This window comes from Pseudophryne corroboree, chromosome 7, assembly GCF_028390025.1.
Source record: "Pseudophryne corroboree isolate aPseCor3 chromosome 7, aPseCor3.hap2, whole genome shotgun sequence".
In the NCBI taxonomy this organism is placed as follows: domain Eukaryota; kingdom Metazoa; phylum Chordata; class Amphibia; order Anura; family Myobatrachidae; genus Pseudophryne; species Pseudophryne corroboree.
Window position 1 is genome coordinate 172364526 of NC_086450.1, and position 15808 is coordinate 172380333.

A 15808-nucleotide genomic window follows, 5' to 3' on the forward strand; every position below is an offset into this window, starting at 1 on the left:
TATATGTACGAAAATATTAATTATTGCACTCAAATAAAATAATACTGGAATATACTTGTTCTAAGATGTAGGTGTCATGGTCTAAAAATTTTGCTCTAGATGGGCCAATATTTGGCATAACTGTCTTAAAGCAAAGCATGCACCATCGTAGTGCAGGATAAAATATACATCTTTATACACATTTATAGCATATCCAATTGGTTGTATAATTATGATTGAAAAAACTCCTATGGACCTCATGCCCAATTTTGAATAACCGTGGGTATACCGAATGCTCCTGATGCCCGTGGTGTTCAATTGAAAAAAAAATTGGGTTCCAAATGTAAGACTTTTTTTTCGCCCCAATATTGACATGTAAAACTGTATAGGTTAATAGAGAACTTCCAATTGCCTAATTAGTTATGATGATTGGGGGTCGTCCAAGGGGTTCTAAAGTGGTCCCTGACATTTTTACCTTAAAATTGAGATTTTAAATTTTTTTGGACCTGCTCTGAAGCTGCTGGAAAAAAGCCTGGGTTATTGATATAGAAATTACTGCGACTGCTTTTCTAGACGGCAATTAAATAGGAAAAAAATATTTTCACAATTTCGCCCAATATTAAATGTGCATGATACAGTTTATTTCATTTAATACGGTTTCTGGATTTCTGCTTGGATCTGACCTTTGTGTGGATTTTACTATGATATCCTGGCGTTATCAATACATTGACTAGGATTTCTGACTTTTACTCACACCTGTTGAACTGGAGCTTCTTGTGCCACAAAAAAAAATACTGGAGAAAAAAACCCCGCACACTTACCATGAAGACCTCCCCAACACTCATTCATTTATTAATCACATAAATTCATGGGAAGCCTCATCTAGATGTTAATGAGTAAGAATTGGTCAAAAACACACATGACAAATGCAAGGAGTCTAGTTTAATTATCTAACCTAATCTGATTGGTTATTTTCGACTGGATCCCACATGCTTTCTAACCACCACTAAGACATTTTATCAAGCACAGGCAACAGATACATGGCTGTAGCCTTCTCTGATTATACCACAATTATATGAACTTGCCTTTACTAAGCTTGCCTATCCGTGCCTGTGCTTTTCTTCCTATCTCTTTAAGTAGTAGTTATCTATTTCTTTTTGCTGCTAATGCATCTATAGTAAGTTGCACCAAACATGAGTCCCAGTTGTGTTCGTATAGAGTCACAGTTGGGATTTCAGACGTGCTCACAGAGAAGTACATTGAAAAAGTATTGGGTTTTCCTTGGTGGTGCCTGTTCCGAAGTACAGATATTGTCTGTCTTAGGGGTGTATTTTGGGAGTATCACAGGTGTGTTGCTGAAGTGTTTGCGTACAGAGACACAGATCCGCTTGTTAGCAGCCGCGACGCGGCTCAGGGAGGACGCAGGTCCTGACCATTGCCAGGCGGCCAGGACGCTGTGCCCCCTCTGGCTTCCAGGTTCTGCTCGGCGCCTCCCAACGCTGCCACAGGGGTGCCTGGGAGCCGCCAGTCGCCTGGTAACAGGGACGCCGGAGGCAGACATCGTTCCCTGTTGCTAATTAATTGTATGTGTACGTGCAGCAGGGCAGCTACACAGGGTTTTTTCATTAAGATATCTTAGTTTGGATCGGTGTAGGCACCTGATATATACCTTTTCTGTGCACTCCTCAAACGCTGGGTATAGTTCCTGCTTCTTATGAAAACTACCAGTCCTGTGAGCTCTCGTGCTAAAGAATCTTTGCAAGACCCAGTCCTGTCTGCCTTAGCATCAGATGTAGTGTGGATTCTTCTACACAATATTTGTTTTTCTATCTTGTCTTTATCTTCGGTCTATCTGCTTGCTATCCATTATCATTGTTATTTCCTTACAGCTGTTTCACACATTACCACATTAGCCTCTATCACCACAGTCCCATTCCACTACAGTCTCTCTTACTTGCCTCTTTTTAAAAGTTACATTCTCACCGCTCTACCAGTCAGTCCTCGGACCAATTCCTGGTCTCAGTAGTTCTCTTTCTGTCCATGTCTTTTCTACTGACAGATAACTCTGGTCATCTTGGTGGTAAGCTTGTACTGTTGTCAGTGGTGTAAGTCCTGGTAGGCATCCCAGTACCGGTAGGCGCGTCTAGCCTTATGGGAAAAGCGGCTCTTATGGGCAAGAAGACCTGCTGGTGCACTCTACGAGTCATACTGTCAGGTGTCCGGGGTTATTGTCCAGAAGATTGTCATCATTCCAAGTTCATGCTACTCATCTTCTTCAGCCACCTAGGTCTCCACACCAGTATGCTCAGGTACTTTCCTCAGACCATAACACCGTTCACATACAAGGCCACATTCAGCTGGATAATCTGCACCTGCCGTTAGGCTGCTGCAGTTTTAAATTTTAGCGTTGAAGGAGTCTAAAAGTGGACGTCTCACTCCTTGCACATTTGAATGCATGGCTATACACTAGGGAAGGGCATTATAGTAGGATTTGCATAAAGCCACAGACGTGTGATCGGCAAAAGACTCGGACATGGATGCGGCTGCTCATAATTAGGCCCTCAGTCTTGAGGCTTTCTGCGTGGCTAAATAGGAATATATATATGTAAACATATTTAGTAATGTTGTTACCAATTTTTTTTGTTCACGAATACCATCCCAACTGTGAGATTTTATAAGCCTGTCTCGTTTTGGTTGATTTGTTGTCTTTTGTTTGTAGAAGATACTACATAAAATATATTTCATGTAACCTTGGCATGCTGGGTAAATGACAGGTCTTCAGTTGGATGAGGAGTCAAGGAACGCTGTCATTTAAATATATGTCATTCCAGTATTACTAGTGTCACATATTATTTCCCAAATGAGTTTTATTTACATAGAACTTGATGTTCTATTTTTCCATCAGGTACCAGAAATTTGTATTTTTTTTATTTCTCTGACGTCCTAGTGGATGCTGGGAACTCCGTAAGGACCATGGGGAATAGCGGGCTCCGAAGGAGGCTGGGCATTCTAGAAAGATTTATGACTACCTGGTGTGCACTGGCTCCTCCCACTATGACCCTCCTCCAAGCCTCAGTTAGATTTCGTGCCCGGCCGAGGTTGGATGCACACTAGGGGCTCTCCTGAGCCCTTAGAAAGAAAGTATAGTTTAGGTTTTTTTATTTTCAGTGAGACCTGCTGGCAACAGGCTCACTGCAGCGAGGGACTAAGGGGAGAAGAAGCTTGCAGCCGGATTGGGCTTCTTAGGCTACTGGACACCATTAGCTCCAGAGGGATCGACCGCAGGACCAGTCCTTGGTGTTCGGTCCCGGAGCCGCGCCGCCGTCCCCCTTACAGAGCCAGAAGCAAGAAGAGGTCCGGAAAAACGGCGGCAGAAGACATCAGTCTTCACCAAGGTAGCGCACAGCACTGCAGCTGTGCGCCATTGCTCCTCATGCACACTTCACACTCCGGTCACTGAGGGTGCAGGGCGCTTGGGGGGGGCGCCCTGAGCAGCAATAAAAAACACCTTGGCTGGCAAAAATACCACAATATATAGCCCCAGAGGCTATATATGTGGTAAATACCCCTGCCAGAATCCAGGAAAAAGCGGGAGAATAGGCCGCGGAAAAGGGGCGGAGCTATCTCCCTCAGACATACTGGCGCCATTTCTCCTTCACAGATCCGCTGGAAGGAAGCTCCCTGGCTCTCCCCTGCAGTCTACACTTCAGAACAGGGTAAAAACAGAGAGGGGGGGCACTAAATTTAGGCGCAATATATATATAATATAAAAAGCAGCTATAGGGGACATAACTCAGTTAGTCCCTGCATTATATAGCGCTCTGGTGTGTGCTGGCATACTCTCACTCTGTCCCCCCAAAGGGCTTTTGTGGGTCCTGTCCTCATTCGGAGCATTCCTTGTGTGTGTGCGGTGTGTCGGTACGGCTGTGTCGACATGTTTGATGAGGATAATGATGTGGAGGCGGAGCAGATGCCTTTAGAAGGGATGTCACCCCCTGCGGGGCAGACACCTGAGTGGATGGGCTTATGGAAAGTAATGAGTGCACGTATAGACTCCTTATATAAGAAAATCGACGACATGCCAAATGTGGGACAGCCGACTTCTCAGCTCGTGCCTGCCCAGGCGTCGCATGGGTCGTCAGGGGCTCTAAAACGCCCGCTACCTCAAGCAGACCCAGATGTCGACACTGATACTGACACCAGTGTCGACGACGATGAGTCTAACCTGGTGCCCACTAAGGCCATTCACTGCATGATTGAGGCAATGAAAGAGGTGTTACACATTTCTGATATAAATACAGGTACCACAAAAAAGGGTATTATGTTTGGGGAGAAAAAACTACCCGTAGTTTTTCCCCCATCAGATGAATTAAATGAAGTGTGTGAAGAAGCGTGGGCTTTCCCTGATAAAAAATTGGTAATTCCTAAGAAGGTACTAATGGCGTTCCCTTTCCCGCCAGAGGATAGGTCACGTTGGGAAACACCTCCTAGGGTGGATAAAGCGCTCACACGTTTGTCTAAAAAGGTGGCACTACCGTCTCCGGATACGGCCGCCCTCAAGGAACCTGCTGATAGAAAGCAGGAGGCGATCCTGAAGTCTGTATATACACACACAGGCATCATACTTAGCCCAGCTATTGCGTCAGCTTGGATGTGCAGTGCTGCCGCTGCGTGGTCAGATAAACTGTCAGAAAATATTGACACATTAGACAGAGACACGATCCTGTTAACCATAGACCATATAAAAGACTCAGTCTTATATATGAGAGATGCACAAAGGGAAATCTGCCGACTGGCATCTAAAGTAAGTGCATTGTCCATTTCTGCTAGGAGAGGCTTATGGACTCGCCAGTGGACAGGAGATGCAGATTCAAAAAAGCACATGGAAGTGTTACCATATAAGGGTGAGGAATTATTTGGGGATGGTCTCTCGGACCTAGTTTCCACAGCAACGTCTGGGAAGTCAGCATTTTTACCCCATGTCCCCTCACAGCCTAAGAAGGCGCCGTTTTATCAGGTTCAGTCCTTTCGGACCCAGAAAAACAGGTGTGGAAAAGGCGGGTCCTTTCTGTCCAGAGGCAGAGGTAGGGGAAAAAGGCTGCAACAAACAGCAGGTTCCCAGGAGCAAAAGTCCTCCCTCGCTTCTTCTTCCAAGTCCGCCGCATGACGGTGGGGCTCCACAGGCGGAGCCTGGTACGGTGGGGGGTCGCCTCAAAAATTTCAGCGATCAGTGGGTTCGCTCACAGGTGGATCCCTGGATCCTGCAAATAGTATCTCAGGGGTACAAGCTGGAATTCGAGGTGTCCCCACCCCACCGGTACCTAAAATCTGCCTTGCCGATTGCTCCCTTAGACAGGGAGGCGGTGCTAGCGGCAATTCACAAGCTGTATTCCCAGCAGGTGATAATCAAGGTACCCCTACTTCAACAAGGCCGGGGTTATTATTCCACACTATTTGTGGTACCGAAACCGGACAGTTCGGTGAGACCCATTCTAAATTTGAAATCCTTGAACACGTACATAAAGAAATTCAAGTTCAAGATGGAATCGCTCAGGGCGGTTATTGCAAGCCTGTACGAGGGGGATTACATGGTATCCCTGGACATCAAGGATGCTTACTTGCATGTCCCCATTTACCATCCTCACCAGGAGTACCTCAGATTTGTGGTACAGGATTGCCATTACCAATTCCAGACGCTGCCGTTTGGACTGTCCACGGCACCGAGGGTATTTACCAAGGTTATGGCGGAAATGATGATACTCCTTCTTCGAAGAAAGGGTGTTTTAATTATCCCGTACTTGGACGATCTCCTAATAAAAGTGAGGTCCAAGGAACAGTTGTTGGTGGGAGTAGCACTATCTCAGGAGGTGCTGCACCAGCACAGCTGGATTCTGAATATCCCAAAGTCACAGCTGGTTCCGACGACACGGCTACTGTTCCTGGGTATGATTCTGGATACAGTCCAGAAGAAAGTGTTTCTCCCGGAGGAGAAAGCCAGGGAGTTGTCATCTCTAGTCAGAGACCTCCTGAAACCAAAACAGGTATCAGTGCATCGCTGCACGCGGGTCCTGGGAAAGATGGTGGCTTCTTACGAAGCAATTCCCTTCGGCAGGTTCCATGCCAGAATCTTTCAGTGGGACCTGTTGGACCAGTGGTCCGGATCGCATCTTCAGATGCATCGCTTGATAACCCTGTCTCCAAGAACCAGGGTGTCTCTACTGTGGTGGCTGCAGAGTGCCCATCTTCTAGAGGGCCGCAGGTTCGGCATACAGGACTGGGTCCTGGTGACCACGGATGCCAGCCTTCGAGGCTGGGGGGCAGTCACACAGGGAAGAAACTTCCAAGGACTATGGTCGAGTCAGGAGACTTCCCTTCACATAAATATTCTGGAACTAAGGGCCATCTACAATGCCCTAAGTCAAGCAAAATCCCTGCTTCTACACCAGCCGGTGCTGATCCAGTCAGACAACATCATGGCAGTCGCCCATGTAAATCGACAGGGCGGCACAAGAAGCAGGATGGCAATGGCAGAAGCCACAAGAATTCTCCGATGGGCGGAGAATCATGTACTAGCACTGTCCGCAGTGTTCATTCCGGGAGTGGACAACTGGGAAGCAGACTTCCTCAGCAGACACGACCTCCACCCGGGAGAGTGGGGACTTCATCCAGAAGTCTTCCAGATGCTGGTAAACCGTTGGGAAAAACCACAGGTGGACATGATGGCGTCCCGCCTCAACAAAAAGTTAAAAAGATATTGCGCCAGGTCAAGGGACCCTCAGGCGGTAGCTGTGGACGCTCTAGTGACACCGTGGGTGTACCAGTCGGTTTATGTGTTCCCTCCTCTGCCTCTCATACCAAAGGTATTGAGAATAATAAGGAAGAGAGGAGTAAACACCATTCTCGTGGTTCCGGATTGGCCAAGACGAGCGTGGTACCCGGAACTTCAAGAGATGCTCTCAGAGGACCCGTGGCCTCTACCGCTCAGACAGGACCTGCTACAGCAGGGGCCCTGTCTGTTCCAAGACTTACCGCGGCTGCGTTTGGCGGCATGGCGGTTGAACACCGGATCCTAAAGGAAAAGGGTATTCCGGAAGAAGTCATTCCTACGCTTATTAAGGCCAGGAAAGATGTTACGGCAAAGCATTATCACCGCATATGGCGGAAATATGTTGCATGGTGCGAGGCCAAAAAGGCCCCAACAGAGGAATTTCAACTAGGTCGATTTCTGCATTTCCTGCAAGCAGGAGTGAATAGGGGCCTAAAACTAGGCTCCATTAAAGTACAGATCTCGGCTCTGTCGATTTTCTTTCAAAAAGAACTAGCTTCAGTACCTGAAGTTCAGACATTTGTGAAAGGAGTGCTGCATATTCAGCCCCCATTTGTGCCTCCTGTGGCACCTTGGGATCTCAACGTGATGTTGAGCTTCTTAAAATCACATTGGTTTGAGCCACTAAAAACCGTGGATCTGAAATATCTCACGTGGAAAGTGGTCATGTTATTGGCCTTGGCTTCAGCCAGGTGAGTGTCAGAATTGGCGGCTTTATCATGTAAAAGCCCTTATCTGATTTTCCATATGGATAGGGCAGAGTTGAGGACTCGTCCCCAATTTCTCCCTAAGGTGGTGTCAGCGTTTCACCTGAACCAGCCTATTGTGGTGCCGGCGGCTACTAGTGAATTGGAGGACTCCAAGTTGCTAGACGTTGTCAGGGCCCTGAAAATATATGTTTCCAGGACGGCTGGAGTCAGAAAATCTGACTCGCTGTTTATCCTGTATGCACCCAACAAGCTGGGTGCTCCTGCTTCTAAGCAGTCTATTGCTTGCTGGATTTGTAGTACAATTCAGCTTGCACATTCTGTGGCAGGCCTGCCACAGCCAAAATCTGTGAATGCCCATTCCACAAGGAAGGTGGGCTCATCTTGGGCGGCTGCCCGAGGGGTCTCGGCTTTACAACTTTGCCGAGCAGCTACTTGGTCAGGGGCAAACACGTTTGCTAAATTCTACAAATTTGATACCCTGGCTGAGGAGGACCTGGAGTTCTCTCATTCGGTGCTGCAGAGTCATCCGCACTCTCCCGCCCGTTTGGGAGCTTTGGTATAATCCCCATGGTCCTTACGGAGTTCCCAGCATCCACTAGGACGTCAGAGAAAATAAGAATTTACTCACCGGTAATTCTATTTCTCGTAGTCCGTAGTGGATGCTGGGCGCCCATCCCAAGTGCGGATTGTCTGCAATACTTGTAAATAGTTATTGTTAACTAAAGGGTTATTGTTGAGCCATCTGTTGAGAGGCTCAGTTGTTTTCATACTGTCAAACTGGATATAGTATCACGAGTTGTACGGTGTGATTGGTGTGGCTGGTAAGAGTCTTACCCGGGATTCTAAATCCTTCCTTATTATGTCTGCTCGCCCGGGCACGGTGTCCTAACTGAGGCTTGGAGGAGGGTCATAGTGGGAGGAGCCAGTGCACACCAGGTAGTCATAAATCTTTCTAGAGTGCCCAGCCTCCTTCGGAGCCCGCTATTCCCCATGGTCCTTACGGTGTTCCCAGCATCCACTACGGACTACGAGAAATAGAATTACCGGTGAGTAAATTCTTATTTTTTATTTATTACTAATATGATTGTCCTGCTTTACAGCTGAATATGGTCTACACCAGTGGTTCCCAAACTTTCTGGTTCATGGAACTCTTAGGGGTAAAAATTTTTTGCCTTGTAAATGATTGCTTCCTTAAAAATAGGGCATTCTCGTCCGAAGTCCCGCACCTCCGGCAACTCTAACCCTATTGGGTCAATCCATGTGGAATGGTCTAGCCCTGGTTGCTTGACCATTTCTAAAATTTTTTATATTTCTCTTACGTCTTAGAGGATGCTGGAGTCCAATTTAGTACAATGGGGTATAGACAGGTCCTTTGGGAGCCACTGGCACTTTAAGAGTTTATTAGTGTGGGTTGGCCCCTCCCTCTATGCCCCTTCTACCAGACTCAGTTTAGAAAATGTGCCCGGAGGAGCTGGTCATAGCTAGGGGAGATCCTAAGAGTTTTCTTAGTTTTTTATTTTTTAGAGTGAGTTAGGTTACAGAGAGGCTGCTGGCAACAGCCTCCCTGCTTTGTGGGATTTACGGGGGGGAGTAAGAACCAATTTCCTAAAGAGTTAATGGTTCTCTACTCCGCTGACAGGACACTGAGCTCCTGAGGGTGCTGATTGCAAGCCCACGAGGCGACCGCTCACTCCCGCAGCACGGCCGCCACCCCCTAACAGAGCCAGAAGAAAGAAGAGTGGTGAGTACAGCGCCGGCGTCCTGGTTAGCGGGTCGCCGGCGGGTATAGCGGCACAAGGGTTAGAATGCAGCACTGACAGGCTGCACTCCAGGAAGGCTCAGCAACACTCTGTGTAGGCGCTGTGAGGGGCGTCCTGAGCCAGCGTTGAACACCCTACACTAGTCACGCTGCTAACAGCGGCTGATCCTAGCTCTAGGAAACCTCAGGCCAGTTTAAACATTTAGTGCAGGATGCCGCGCGCCATGTCGGGGGGCGGTGCTTCCTCTCAGAGTGGATCCAGCACTCACCAGCGCCATTTTCTCCCAGCAAAGGCCGCTGACCGGGAGTGCTGCCTTCCACATAACTCCATTGCCTCACGGTACCAGAGTGTTATAGTGTGTGTGTGGGGGGGGGGGAGTGTGATATCAATACTAACTACTCTATTAAGGGTAGTTAGTCAGCACCGGGCTTTTATCATAATAATTGCCTACAGGGGCGCTGTGTGGCTGGTTCCTTATACTCAGTGTCTCTCTGAGGGTACTCTGGGGGAAACTGTCTCGGACATTTTCTTGTGTGTAAGTGTGTATATCCTACATTACTATGTCTAAGGACTCTGTGTCCTGTGCTGCAGAGTGTTTATCTTCTCCTGAGGAGTCTATTCCATGTACTCAGGAATGTAATATACTGTTTCAGCCTTCTGAATCCGAACCTCCATGGGTGGATTCTTTAAGGGGAATGATATACCAGATTTCAACAAGGATATCACATACTGAGAAAATCTGTGGAAGATATGATGTATTCAGCTCCCACTGCTTTGTCTAAAAACCCACCTACATACCCACAGAAACATACACTTGCTCAGATAATGCAAGCTGACACGGATACCGACTCTGATACAGGGGACGGTGAGGGGGATATGCAGGAAGGGGGGGATGCATCCCTTGCTAAAGGGGTGCAACTGATGATTGAAGCCATTAGGGATGGTTTGCACATTACTGAGAAGGTACCTGAACAGGAGGAGTCCTATTTTACCGTAAATAAGAAATCCTTGCTTACCTTCCCTGCTTCTAAGGAGTTAAACTCCTTGTTTGAAAAATCCTGGGAAAACACAGAGAAAAAATTCCTGAGGAGTCTATTCCATGTACTCAGGAATGTAATATACTGTCTCAGCCTTCTGAATCCGAACCTCCATGGGTGGTTTCTTTAAGGGGAATGATATACCAGATTTCTACTAGGATGTCTCATACTGAAAGGGAGACACAGGTTTTTAAAAAATCTGTGGAGGGCTTAAAGTATTCAGCCCCTACTACTATGGACCCACCTACATACCCTCAGAAACGTACACTTGCCCAGATAATGGTCAAGTTGACACTGATACCGACTCGGATACTGGGGACGGTGATGGGGTTATGCAGGGGGGAGATGCATCCCGTGCTAGGGTGCAATTGATGATTGAAGCAATTAGGGATGTGTTGCATATTTCTGAGAAAGTGCCTGAGCAAGAAGAATTATCTTATTTTACAGTAAATAAGAAATCCTCGCTTACCTTCCCTGCTTCTAAGGAGTTAAACTCCTTGTTTGAAAAGTCCTGGGAAAATCCAGAGAAAAAATTCCAGATTCCTAAAACAATTCTCATAGCTTTTCCTTTCCCTGAAGAGGACAGAAAAAAGTGGGGAAACCCACCTATAGTTGACGCTTCTGTATCTAGGTTGTCAAAAAAGGTGGTTTTACCTGTCCCCGGTTCAACCGCCTTAAAGGAGCCGGCTGACCGCAAGATTGAGACTACGCTCAAATCACTATACACGGCTACAGGCGTGGCATTAAGGCCCACTATTGCTTGTGCGTGGATTTCTAAAGCTATAGTAAAGTGGTCAGGCACATTACTTGAGGATTTAGATACTATGGATAGGAGTGACATTTACTTGTTTTTATGTCACATACAGGATTCTGCAGGTTTCATGGTGGAGGCCATGAAGGACATTGGCCTGATTAATGCAAGGGCTACTTCCATGGCAGTCTTGGCATGCAAAGGACTCTGGCTACGCCAATGAACTGCGGATGCGGAATCCAAGAAAAGTGTGGATAACCTACCCTTCACAGGTCAGGCCCTGTTTGGGGAAGCTCTGGATGCTTGGACATCTACAGCAACCGCGGGTAAGTCGGCATTTCTTCCCTCCGCAGCTGCATCGGCTCAGAAGTCTTATCCTATGCCTACACTGCAGTCCTTTCGGACCGCTAAATGTAAAAAATCCAAACCATCCCCCACCCACCCACCTTCTTTAGAGGAGGCTGGGGAAAGTCCAGAAAACCTGCTCCAACAGGTTCCCAGGAAGAGAAACCAGCTACTGCTTTCTCAAAATCTTCAGCATGACGGTGGACCTCCCAGCCTGGAGATTGAACAGGTGGGCGCTAGACTAAAAGATTTCAGTCACGTCTGGGCGTCATCATGCCTGGATCCCTGGGTGACAGATATTGTTGCCCAGGGGTACAGACTGGAGTTTCAGGAACTGCCACCTCACAGATTCTTCAAATCAGGCTTACCAGTTTCGCTGACAGAAAGTGCTATCCTACAGGGATACTCGACACGGAAGTGCAGAGGGTGTATCTACCACTGGAGAAAGTGTTGGTGATCCAATCAATGGTCCGGGATGTCTTGTGACCAGCCCGGGTATCGGTTCATCAGTGCATTCGCCTTCTGGGGAAGATGGTAGCCTCCTACGAGGCTCTGCAGTACGGAAGATTCCATGCAAGGTTCTTCGAGCTGGATCTCCTGGACAAGTGGTCGGGATCACATCTTCACATGCACCAGCGGATACGCCTGTTGCCAAAAGCCAGAATTTCACTTCTCTGGTGGCTGCAGACTTCTCACCTACTCGAGGGCCGCAGGTTCGGAAATCAGAATTGTATTCTTCTAACCACGGATGCAAGCCTCAGAGGTTGGGGAGCAGTCACCCAGGGGGAAAACTTCCAAGGAAGGTGGTCAAGTTAGGAAGCTGTCCTTCCAATAAACATTCTGGAACTAAGGGCCATCTACAACTTCTTCAAGCGGCACATCTTCTGCAAGACCGAGCCATTCAGGTTCAGTCGGACAATGTCACCGCAGTGTCCTACATAAACAGGCAGGGCGGAACGAAGAGCAGGGCTGCAATGTCAGAGGTAACAAAAATCCTCCTATGGGCAGAGAGTCACGCGCTGGCGGCGATCTTCATTCCGGGAGTGGACTACTGGGAAGCGGACTTCCTCAGCAGACACGATCTCCATCCAGGAGAATGGGGCTTCCACCTGGAGGTGTTCACAGAGTTAACAAGCCGATGGGGTGTACCTCAAATAGACATGATGGCCTCTCGCCTCAACAGAGGTACTGTTCCAGGTCACGAGACCCACAAGCAGTGGCGGTGGACGCCCTGGTGAATCTGTGGGTTTTCCAGTCAGTGTATGTGTTCCCTCCACTTCCACTCATCCCAAGGGTTCTCAAACTAATAAAAAGACCAGGAATTCCGGCGATCCCCATTGCTCCGGACTGGACAAGAAGGGCTTGGTACGCGGATCTTCTGGCATTACTGCTGGAGGATCCAAGGCCTCTTCCTCTTCGCGAGGATATTCTACAACAGGGGACGTTCGCCTATCAAGACTTACCGCGGCTACGTTTGACGGCATAGAGGTAACAGCAGATCTTAGCTCGGAAGGGCATTCCGAACAAAGTTATTCCTACTCTGATCCAAGCTAGGAAGGGGGTAATGTCTAAACATTACGATCGGATTTGAAAAAGTATGTCTCTTGGTGTGAATCCAAGAAGTTTCCTACGGTGGCGTTTCAACTGGGACGTTTTCTCCTCTTTCTGCAAGCAGATGTGGATGTGGGCCTACACTTAGTCTCAATCAAAGTCCAGATTTTGGCCTTCTCCATTTTCTTCCAGAAACAATTGGCTGCTCTTCCTGAGGTTCAGACATTCTTGAAAGGGGTTCTGCACATCCAACCACCGTTTGTGCCTCCCACAGCACCTTCGGATCTTAGGGGGTAATTCCAAGTTGATTGCAGCAGGAAATTTTTTAGCAGTTGGGCAAAACCATGTGCACTGCAGGGGGGGGGGCAGATATAACATTTGCAGAGAGAGTTAGATTTGGGTGGGTTATTTTGTTTCTGTGCAGGGTAAATACTGGCTGCTTTATTTTTACACTGCAATTTAGATTGCTGATTGAACTCACCACACCCAAATCTTTCTCTCTCTGTACATGTTATATCTGCCCCCCCTGTAGTGCACATGGTTTTGCCTAACTGCTAAAAAATTTCCTGCTGCGATCAACTTGGAATTACCCCCTTAATGTGGTACTGCAGTTTTTGCAATCGGATTGGTTTGAGCCTTTACAGGAGGTAGACTTGAAGTTTCTTACTTGGAAGGCGGTTACACTGTTGGCATTGGCATCTGCTCGACGTGTGTCAGAATTGGGAGCATTTTCGCACAAGAGCCCCTACTTGATTTTCCATGAGAATAGAGCTGAGCTCAGAACGCGTCAGCAATTTCTTCCAATGGTTGTATCAGCTTTTCATACTAACCAACCTATTGTGGTGCCAGTGGCTACTGACACCTCGATTACCTCAAAGTCCTTAGATGTTGTGTGCGGGCTTTGAAAATATATGTGAAGAGAACTGCTCGTCACAGGAAGTCGGAAGCACTATTTGTCCTTTATGATCCCAACAGGATTGGGTGTCCTGCTTCTAAGCAGACAATTTCGCGCTGGATCAGACTTACTCTCCAGCATGCTTATTCTACGGCGGGTTTTACGATTCCAAAATCTGTTCAGGCCCACTCTACCCATAAAGTGGGTTCTTCCTGGGCGGCTGCCCAGGGTGTCTCGGCTCTTCAGCTTTGCCGAGCAGCTACTTGGTCAGGGTTGAACACGTTTGCTAAGTTCTACAAGTTTGATACATGGGCCTCTGAGGACCTAAAGTTTGGTAAATCTGTTCTGCAGGAACCTCAGCACTCTCCCTCCCGTACTGTGAGCTTTGGTACATCCCCATGGTACTAAATTGGACCCCAGCATCCTGTAGGACGTAAGAGAAAATAGGTAAATCCTTTTCTCGTAGTCCGTAGAGGGTGCTGGGCACCCGCCCAGTGCTTTGTGTTTCCTGCACAGTTACTTGGTTAAGTATTGTTTGTTCAGCCATTGCTGAATCGTTTCACGTTGGTTAGCTTGGCTTTCCTTTTGTTCTGTGTGAGCTGGTGTGAATCTCACCACTGTCTGTGTATTCCTTCTCTCGAAGTATGTCTGTCTCCTCGGGCACAGTTTCTAGACTGAGTCTGGTAGGAGGGGCATAGAGGGAGAAGCCAGCTCACACTATTAAACTCTTAAAGTGCCAGTGGGTCCTAGTGGACCCATCTATACCCCATGGTACTAAATTGGACCCCAGTATCTTCTACGGACTACGAGAAAAGGTTTTACGGGTAGGTATATAAAATCCTATTTTCTGTGTTCTAATTATTCTTAAAATTGTACTTATTTCATATTTATTAAAAATATCCTGTTGTGTGAAATATAAACGAACATACAATTATAAAGAATAATAAATGTGATAATTAAAAATAATTTTCATCTGAATCACTGTATTTCTTACATAGGTCTTGTATTTATTAAGACTTGTTTAGTATGAATGTAGGGTTTATAGATGGCATATTAATCACTCAAATGATTCATAGGAGTGGGTTGAAATTTAATGTATAGTATGTTGTGCATTCCTGAGGTATATTGCTTGCTTGTTTATGTCACGTCTTTATCATACAGACAGAGTATTTAGGTGTACTGTATATTGATAGGTCTGCTGGCAATGGTAATATCTATGGTGATTATATTGTTTGTTGGTACATTATAACAGGTGATAACTTACCAACAGACAATATATTCACCATAGATATTACCGTTGTCAGCAGACCTATCAACATACACTTAAATACGCTGTCTGTTTAACATAACAATATACGTTCACATTTAACAGACAAATAGTGAGGAGTATTGTATTGCGCTGAATGGCGTTATTAAATGGTCTGTGTACTAGACATGGTGTAAAGCAATACTGGAAGCTATAGAGTGATAACGCACCAACAAACAATATACTTACCATAGATATTACCATTGTCTGCATACCTATCAATATACACCTACTGTAAATACTCTGTATGGTAAGTTGTGACATAAACAAGTAACCCATATACCTCAGGAACACTATACAATAAATTTCAACCCCTCCTATGAATCATTTGGGTGATTAATACGACATCTATGAACCATACATTCATTACAAAACAATTATTAATAATAAGTAATAATAATAACAAGACCTATATAAGAAATACACAGTAAGTCAGAGGAAAATTTTTAATTATCACATTTTTTATTCTTTATAATTGTATGTACGTTGATATTTCACACAACAGGATATTTTTAATATGAAATAAAAGTTACATTTTAAGAATAATTAGAACAACACTGAAATATACATTTCTTCATTTTCTCTAAGTGCGCCAACCAAAAAGACTATCATTTTTCTTTAGCTTTGTAGATTACTAGTACTATTGTC

The 15808-nt window shown here is 46.3% G+C and overlaps 1 protein-coding gene across 8 annotated transcripts in view; it reads left to right on the top strand.

Moving 5' to 3' along the window:
• The window catches only part of ZRANB3 (zinc finger RANBP2-type containing 3), an 894936-nt gene that overhangs the window by 166080 nt on the left and 713048 nt on the right, over window positions 1-15808 (top strand). The window lies entirely within an intron of this gene.